Source organism: Peromyscus maniculatus, chromosome 15 (genome assembly GCF_049852395.1).
Source record: "Peromyscus maniculatus bairdii isolate BWxNUB_F1_BW_parent chromosome 15, HU_Pman_BW_mat_3.1, whole genome shotgun sequence".
NCBI classification, from domain to species: domain Eukaryota; kingdom Metazoa; phylum Chordata; class Mammalia; order Rodentia; family Cricetidae; genus Peromyscus; species Peromyscus maniculatus.
The window spans coordinates 16,032,113-16,040,767 of record NC_134866.1 but is presented as its reverse complement, the minus strand read 5'-3'; the positions used below and the strand labels follow the sequence as shown (position 1 = coordinate 16,040,767).

Here is an 8,655-nt window from a genome sequence, read left to right as displayed (position 1 = left end):
ATTATTTGCTCCCCTCCTTTGGAAGCTTGAGTATCACATTTTGGTGACATCAGTACTACCCAGCTATACATCTGACAGAGTATTAATAACCAGAATATATACTAAAAAGCAGAGTTAAAAGAAACAAATGTCCTATTAATAAATTGCATTGGAATCCACATGAAGAGTTTTCAACAGAAAATAATAAAATGGTTAGAAAAGATATCAAAAATCTTTTGTCATCCCTACTAATTTGGAAAATACAAGTAAAAAAAAAAAAACCTGATGGTCCATCCTAATCCCTGCTGATCAGTCAATGATCTGCCAGGCTTCGCTTGTGGACCAGAGCATCCTAGAAGCTCTGCCAGAGTTGAGCAAGGCCTTTTTTAGGCTTCTGCCAACAGTACTTCTGAACATGTTAAAAAACAAAAACAAAAACAAAAACTGAGATTTCATCTTACCACTGCAAGAATGACAAAATGTCAACAAAATAACCTTAAAACAAATGTTAGAGGAGACTGTAGAAAAAGGAATATTCATTCATCATTGATGAGATCACAAACTGGTCTACTACCCTGGAAATCTGTGTGAAGAATCCTCATAAAGGTAAAAATAAATCTACTATATGATTCAGCTATACAATACCTTTGTTTGTGCCCCCCAAGACCTTAATTCCCTATTCTACAGATACAAACTCAGCTATGTTCATCACTGCTCAATTAACTAACACCTAGGAAATAGAAACAATCTAACTGTCCTTCAGCTGAGGAATAGACATTGAAAATGTGGCATATATAAATATTAAATAATATCCAACTGTTCAGCTGTTAAAAAATAAATAATTGAAATCAGGAAATTTTCAGGTAACCTTCTGGAACTTGATATAACCACAATAAATAAGGCAACCCAAACCCAGAAAAGCAAATGCTGAATTTTTTTTTTCTAATTTGAGGTTCATAGCTGAAAATCTTCAGATGTGAGTTTATATTATGGAGTAACTTCAGACACCAGGAAAATAAATCGTGACCATTGTTGGGGGAGGGGAGCAAGACAATGGAGAATAACAGGGTGTAAGTAATCAAAAGAGGCAAATAGGAAAAATGAGAAGCTCTAGTTAAGTAAATAGTGAAGTAAAAATATAAACAATGGAGAGAAGATTGCCTAACACGAGATGAACAAAAACAGCAACAATAGACATGCCAATGAACACAGGGAAAGCCCATAAGACCTCAACTCTACACAAAGAACCACAGGCAACAAAGGAATTCTGAGATCATGAGAAATAGTCTTTCTAGGGAAGAGCACACAATTAGTCATGCAATACCAAATGATTACCCCTAAACACATGTATACAATATTATACAGATTTAGCATGTATATTTATATATTTGGAGATATATATATATATATATATATATATATATATATAATAGTTGACATATATGTATATGTCAACTATTAATGAAAAAAAGAGGACATTAATTTGAAAGAGAGAAAAGAGGATATATGAGAGGGTTTGGAAGAAGAAAATGGAAGAGTGAAATGGTGTAATGATATTATAATCTCAAATTTAAAATAAACAATAAAAAATAACAGTAAGAATATCTGAAATAGTTACGAATATTTACCTAAAATATATGTAAATTGGTTTTTAAATATGCATATAGAGTTTAAATGAACATTTTTCATCTTGACTGATAATACTACCATAGAGTTTCTAACAGAACCTGCAACACCAGGCATAAGAAAAACTCTTTTGACTTGTTGGTCAAGATTGCTGAAGAGACTCCCAAGTATGTGCATTCTTGCTCTTGCCCTTGATTGCCCTCTAGATGTAGCATTAACTCAGTATTGCTGAAGACACCACACACTTCAGATTCAGCACACAGTGATCCCAGAGCTAGATCATATAATTTCAATTTGAATTTAGTAATCATAGCATCAGTGTCTTGTAGCCTATTCCTAAAACCCTGTATTATATTTTATTACACTTTTCCTATCTCTATGTCTGTCTACCTGGTTAGAATACAGATTATTCAAGTATGTACATTAAATCTCCTGTACTTTTTACAATAATCTTAGCATTTAAAACTAACTTTTGCCAAAGAATAATTAAAATGTATTAATTGTCAAGTTAAAAACAGGTCACTGATAGCTGTTTGAGAAGATTTTTCATTCTCTCCATCATAAAGTCATATTATGTTCTTCAGAAGATATAACTTCACTAAGAACATAAGATGAAAGTAAATATGTGATCTTGCTAGGATACAATGAGTAGGTTATTATCCTCAATTTAAGAGGAATGTTCATGGGATGATTTGATTAGAGACAGACCACTAAAGAAGGAATGCAAACGTGTAATCATAGCACAAATGAAACACAATATCCCTGATGAACTAATACTGGCATATTTTGTAGTCCAGGTTAATTTCTAGTAAATAAGCTTCATAATCTAGATTTTTTCCTTTAAAGAACATGGATACTTCTTAAAATTGCCATGTTATGAGGAACTAAAGGACACAATGCACAGACATTATATCATTATCCATCCACAAATACCTCCAAGTTAAAGCTCCAGACTGAATTGAGGCAGTGAAAAAAAGGCAAAGAGGTGGATACATGAGTTCTGTCTTCTGCTGCCTTCTGCATCTAGCTGTTGGTGGTGGGCTGTGTGGATCTGGAGGTACTTCATAATGTAAAAGAGTGAGTTAGGAATACTGAGTTGTGAATTAAAGCAAGTTCTACGTGCTGTTGTTGTATGGGGATACAACATACTGTTGCTTGCATTGTATTTCCCACAGAGATTCAAGCTTTGTAATAAAATAAGCCAAAAACATTGCTCTACCACCCCTTAATATTATAAACAAATGTGTATACTAGAAGATAATTGATTTAAATATTTTAAGACACTTAAAATACCCAATGAGCGATCAAGTTCTTTGCTGTTGGAAGGGCTTTCCAGTATGGATTGTGGGCTGTTTTTCAGATACTATGCCACTTTTTTTCCTGTTAGTCAACAATAAAATAAGTATGCAAAGGGACATACTGATTAGCCACAGAATCCTCTCTTTAAATTTCAGCTCTCTAATCTGGATTTTGTAAACATTATATCCTTAAACAATGGAAGCTGCATGGTAGAATATCCTGAGGAAGTCACTACAGAATTTCATTACAAATAAATGTACATGCAGCTGTAGCATGAATCTTAAAAGTTCTTATTAATAAAATCAAACCTGAGACGAGTTATTGGGGTCCATGCTGGTAGATCAGAGAGACAGAACAAGCCACAGCTATCTCACCTTGCCAATTCCTCAGCTGGTCTTGTCTCCTCAGACTGGAGGCCTCTGAGTCCTCATCCGGAATGGGTCTCAGCTGAATTACTGCTCAAAAGCCTGAATGCTTAACCAGCCAAAATCTTCTAGTTTCTGGTCCTCATGCCTTATATATCTTTCTACTTTCTACCACCACTCCCTGGGATTAAAGGCTGGCTTTCTGGGATTAAAGGCGTGTCACCATGCTTGGCTGTTTCCAATGTGGCCTTGAACTCACAGAGATCCAGAGGGATTTCTATCTCTGGAATGCTAGGATTAAAGGTGTGAGTGCCACCATTTTCTAGCCTTTGTATCTAGTGGCTGTCTGTTCTCTGACCCCAGATAAATTTATTAAGGTACACAATATTTTGGGGAACACAATACCACCATATGCAGCTGCAATTTTGTTACGTGTCTTTAATACTGCAGCAGCAGCATTCAAGGACCTAATTACTTGGTGGACATAAGATGGTTCCATCAAAGTCTAGATGAGAGTACCTAGGTATGCAAAGAGTCACAAGATCCCATGACCATGTATATAGAGATAGGATTTTATGTTTGTGAAGGATTTAAAAATAAAAATTCTTGAATAACATCTCTTGAAACATACAGATCAGTTTGTATATGTCTTTACAACCACTTTTCATTTCCATCCTATATCAACATATAAACATATAAAACGCTGGGTGTCAGAGAAAAAAAGCATATTTTAGCTAATACAGACTGCTGTGGCTTTGAAACTGTAACAGTTTGTATTTGCTGTAATATTCAAAATATATGTGTTCTGTTTTACTTTCATGAACTGATCTTTAAAATCAATACTCTATACATATCATTATACAAATATTCTAAAGTCAATAGTAGAAGGACACAATGAGATTTTCTTTCTTCAAACAATTGTATTCAGTAATAGAACATGACAATATCAATTCCAAAAGGTGCCTCAGTGCTCTATAAATGCATAAAAGAATAAATTCTTTAAATTAAATTTTAACTCCCTTCCATTCATTATTTGATAGATCAGAACAACATATTGCTTTTCTCAAAATTTCAAGGAAGGTCCTTTGCTCTCAAGTAATCTGAATAATCACTCAAATCTTTTGAGATTTTTCTTAGATTGGATTTGATCAATATTGGAAGTACTATGATTACACATATATTTAAATAACACTGTTGGTTATTAATCTCTTATCCCTCTGGTTACATCTTCCATTGGTTTGAATCCTATACCAGCATAGTCTTGTACATAAAATAATATTCCTTTGCTATTTGTTCAACAAGTATATAGTTCAGTCCAAAATGCACAAGTGTTATGCTAGTATTTTATAAATATAGACAAGTTACTTTTGTCACTGACATTCTTTGGTTTCACAGAGGCAGACACTCAATGCCACACCAGAAAAGTTAAGATTCATGAAGACGTTCATATTCTATTTAGAGAAAACTTTGTGCATATTTGTTTCTAATTATTTTTTCTGGTAGGTGAAAAATAATTAATTTTAAAATAATTATATTTAACATTTGAGGTGGCTAGCTAGAGTTCTGTACTTAGGACAAGAAAGATGGCTGGCTGGCTCAGTAGTTCAAATATGCTTACTGCTCTTGGGGAGGAGTTGGGTTTGTTCACAAGGCCACATTCTGACTCACAACCACCTGTAGCTTCAGCTCCAGTGGATTGCATGGACTCTTATGGCCTCCATGGGTAGCTCCATGCATGTGATGTACACAAAATTATGCATGTAGGCACACTTACAACCAAATAACAGACTTTTCAAAAATATCTGTACTTGTGGCACAGCCGAGTCTAATCTCCTCGTCTTGAATATGGAAAAAATTCTACAGAACATAGAGTTTTCCTTCATGATTTTTTTTTATTATCCTTGCTATTAATTTATTATGTTAGCTAGAAAAACCCAATAAGATTTTCCTATCAGCATTGAAAAAGCAGGCTACCTTGTTTTGACAATGTTTGTTACTGAACTTTTCAGGTAGACATCAAAACCTGATGGCCCACAAGAACACAGGACTCTAGTCCTGGAGCTATAAGAACTAACTGAATGAATGGACAAAAAAATTACCTTGAGATAAAATAGGACCATAGATCTTATCAATAAATTTATTTTTTTTCCTGGTAGGATCTTGACCAGAAGACATCAAAATCTTTGCCTGAATTCCCATGTCAAAGGTCTTCTGAAAATTTTAATTTTATACACCTTTAGTTTCTGAATTCCTAACGAATTGATAAGAAAATTGTTCTAGAAGAACATAGTTTATTAGAATGAGAGCATAATGGTCTATAAAAAAACAGAGAAAGATAAAAATATAAGCACTTTTAAAACACATTTTGCAGGATTTTTTAAAGTAACAGAATAAAATAAATGGACTGACTGAATCTGTGGTAAGAAGTTTCTCTCTCCCTTCATCCGTCCCTCCCATCCTCTTTCTCTCTCTCTCTCTCTCTCTCTCTCTCTCTCTCTCTCTCTCTCTCACACACACACACACACACACACACACACACACACACACACACACACACACAATTTACTGGGCAGTGATGATATTAGAGATGAATTTTATAAAGATGAAACAAATTGCCAGACAATGAGTGCCTTTGCAGCACCAGGAGATTAGAAAATTAACTGGTCAGGAAAGTTTCATTAGATCATGGCACAGAGCAACAACAAATGGCACCCAACGGCTCGAGTTTCCACCTTAAACCTGAGAATATTTAATAACCAATTCTAAACAGAGCCAAAACCAAGTTCCTGCTTCTTGTCTCATACAGGCAGCTAGACGCCGCAAAACGCAGGTTTGAACACTGGCGGGTTCCTGGCGTGTGCGTTTGACGGGCAGTATGGCAGAAATGAGGCGTCTGCCAGCGGCACATTAAGCTGTGTGGTAGATTTAGTCTTTACTAGTATTTTTTTTTTAAAGAGGTTTCTGGGCTACACGCTGCTTTGATAAAAGCTTAGACCCACTATTTCTGAGACTTGATGACTCCCAGAGCTGGTGGAAAACATACCACTGCCATGTTGGGAAGCTGAAGTGGGCGGAGCCAGCAGCCACAGTGCCTTTTCAGTCTTAGAATGGTGCAGTTTAAAGCAATAGGCTCAAGGTAATATAAAAAATAAGCCACGTAAAGATGGCTACCACACAGAGAATCTGGATTATGTTGTCTTTGATATTCGTAACTGAAGAAAATCATTTGATTGCAAAAGCTGTTGAGTTATGCCAAAATGTAAATTTTAAAGGTACCTTGACTTCAAAATTTGGATTTAAGGATATGTTGCTTTGGAAAAGATGTTCTGCTTTTGTTTCCACAGAAAGCCAGAGGCTGTGGATTTGTTCCAGATTAAGATACATCAGGTTTCACCAGCCAAGACCCCCTGAAAGGTCTCCGATGACACCATGGCACAGATGATCCAACATCCAGAGCAGTTTCAAGGCAACTGGTTCACACAATACAGCCTCATGGACTACCCCATAGGCCTAAAATTTTCTTTGTGTCCCCATAAGATACAGCGCCCCCCTCCAGCAGGAAGTAGTAAGAGATGCTATGCCCAAATTCCCAAATATACCAAGCTGGCTTTAGAGGTGGAATTGGCTCATTCCCCCTCTAAACCCAGACATATTGCTTTAAAAAAAATGGTTAAGAGATTCTTGTGTCCCAAATCAAAAGAGCCCTCTGGTGTGGGATAGAGAAAAACCAATACTTTTATTTAAAACAGGTTGATTATAAATGTGATCTCTTTCTAAAAAAGAAAAGGGGATATGATATAGATATATAGGAGGATATGGAGATGATAAGATAAAAGGGTAGATTAATGAACCTACTTTTAAAGAACAACTTGTTTAAAATGTTTTACATTGGTATAGATTTTAGTTTATGTTTAAAATGTTTTACATTGGTATAAATTTTAGTTTATTGATACAAACTTGAAGTTAATTTTGTTATACTGTATATATGTATATTTTTATTCTTGTTTGAGGTATTATGTTTATGTAACTCATTTAAAATTATAATGGATAATTAAAAAATAGATTAAGAATTAGTCATCTATGATAATCATATCTGTAGCCATGTTAGTTAAGTCTTCTAGGTATACATAGATATTTTTCAGATAGATAGGTAATCTTCAAACACTTCATTGATCTAGAGAATATGGCATTTAAATAACTTAAAATTCTGTTGACGTGAGACACAATTGCTCCTGGCTGTACCAATTGATCCTGAGAGAATGTTGGGCTTCTAAGACATTTCCATTTGGAAGTTTGTCTTTTTGGCACAAAATGGCCTACTGGGCAAAGAACTGCCCTTGCCTTGATGGCTGACAGTACAAATATAATGCTGTCCTTTCTGGACAAGTGGGACATAAGGAAAGCGACCACTGTACTCTGCCAAGACTGGGTAAGATGGTCTCTCAGAATTCCTGCTTCTAAAAATGGTCTGTCAGATACTCTAGGCCTGTAGCCAATTAAAATGCACCAACAATGCTGAGAAACATTAGGTGACTGTCCAGGCTGCCAGCTGTCTTGGTCTAGTTTTGCAAGATTCCCGAAAGTTGCTTGCATCCATCTACCATTTCTCAGGTACCATTATGTTCCTTCTCAGGTCTTTGATGTGGTTGAAAACTAGATAGTTGTAATTTCCTCAATTATGATAAAAGATAAGTTAGACATAAAACCTTAAACTCACAAATATAAGATAGATAGGACATCTTCTTTAATATTGTAACTGTAATTCTTGCTCGGTAATTGTTTTGTTATATGTAATTTTACCATGTTAAAGTTAAAACCTTCCTTTTTAAAAAAAAGAAAAAAAGGGGAAGTGCTGTGGATATTGCTCTATATAAATAAAACACTGATGGCCAGTGACCCGGCAGGAAGTAGGTTGACAGGCAGGAAGTAGGTGGGACAAGGAGAGAGGAGAATTCTGGGAAGCAGAAGGCTGAGAGGGGAGACACTGCAGCCACCGCCAGGACAAGCAGCATGTAAAGACTCTGGTAAGCCACCAGCCACGTGGCAAGGTATAGATTTATAAAAATGGGTTAATTTAAGATAAAAGAACAGTTAGCAAGAAGCCTGCCACGGGCATACAGTTTATAAGTGATATAAGCATCTGAGTGATTATTTTATAAGTGGATTGTGGGACTGCGGGGCTTGGGGAACCTGGAGAGAAGCCCTCCAGCAACATGTTTCCCTGTTCTCTCTCTCTCTCTCTCTCTCTCTCTCTCTCTCTCTCTCTCTCTCTCTCTCTGTCTCTCTCTCTCTCTCTCTCTCTCTCACACACACACACACACACACACACACACACACACACACACTCACACACACACACACACAATTTACTGGGCAGTGATGATAT

The 8,655-nt window shown here is 35.9% G+C and overlaps 1 non-coding gene across 1 annotated transcript; it reads left to right on the top strand.

Annotated features, from left to right (window-relative positions):
- Positions 1-265: 265 nt before the first annotated feature.
- Positions 266-398, top strand: LOC121823020 (small nucleolar RNA SNORA52). The gene has a single exon (XR_006064315.1). It is a non-coding gene; the product is annotated as a small nucleolar RNA SNORA52 (small nucleolar RNA).
- Positions 399-8,655: the final 8,257 nt, after the last annotated feature.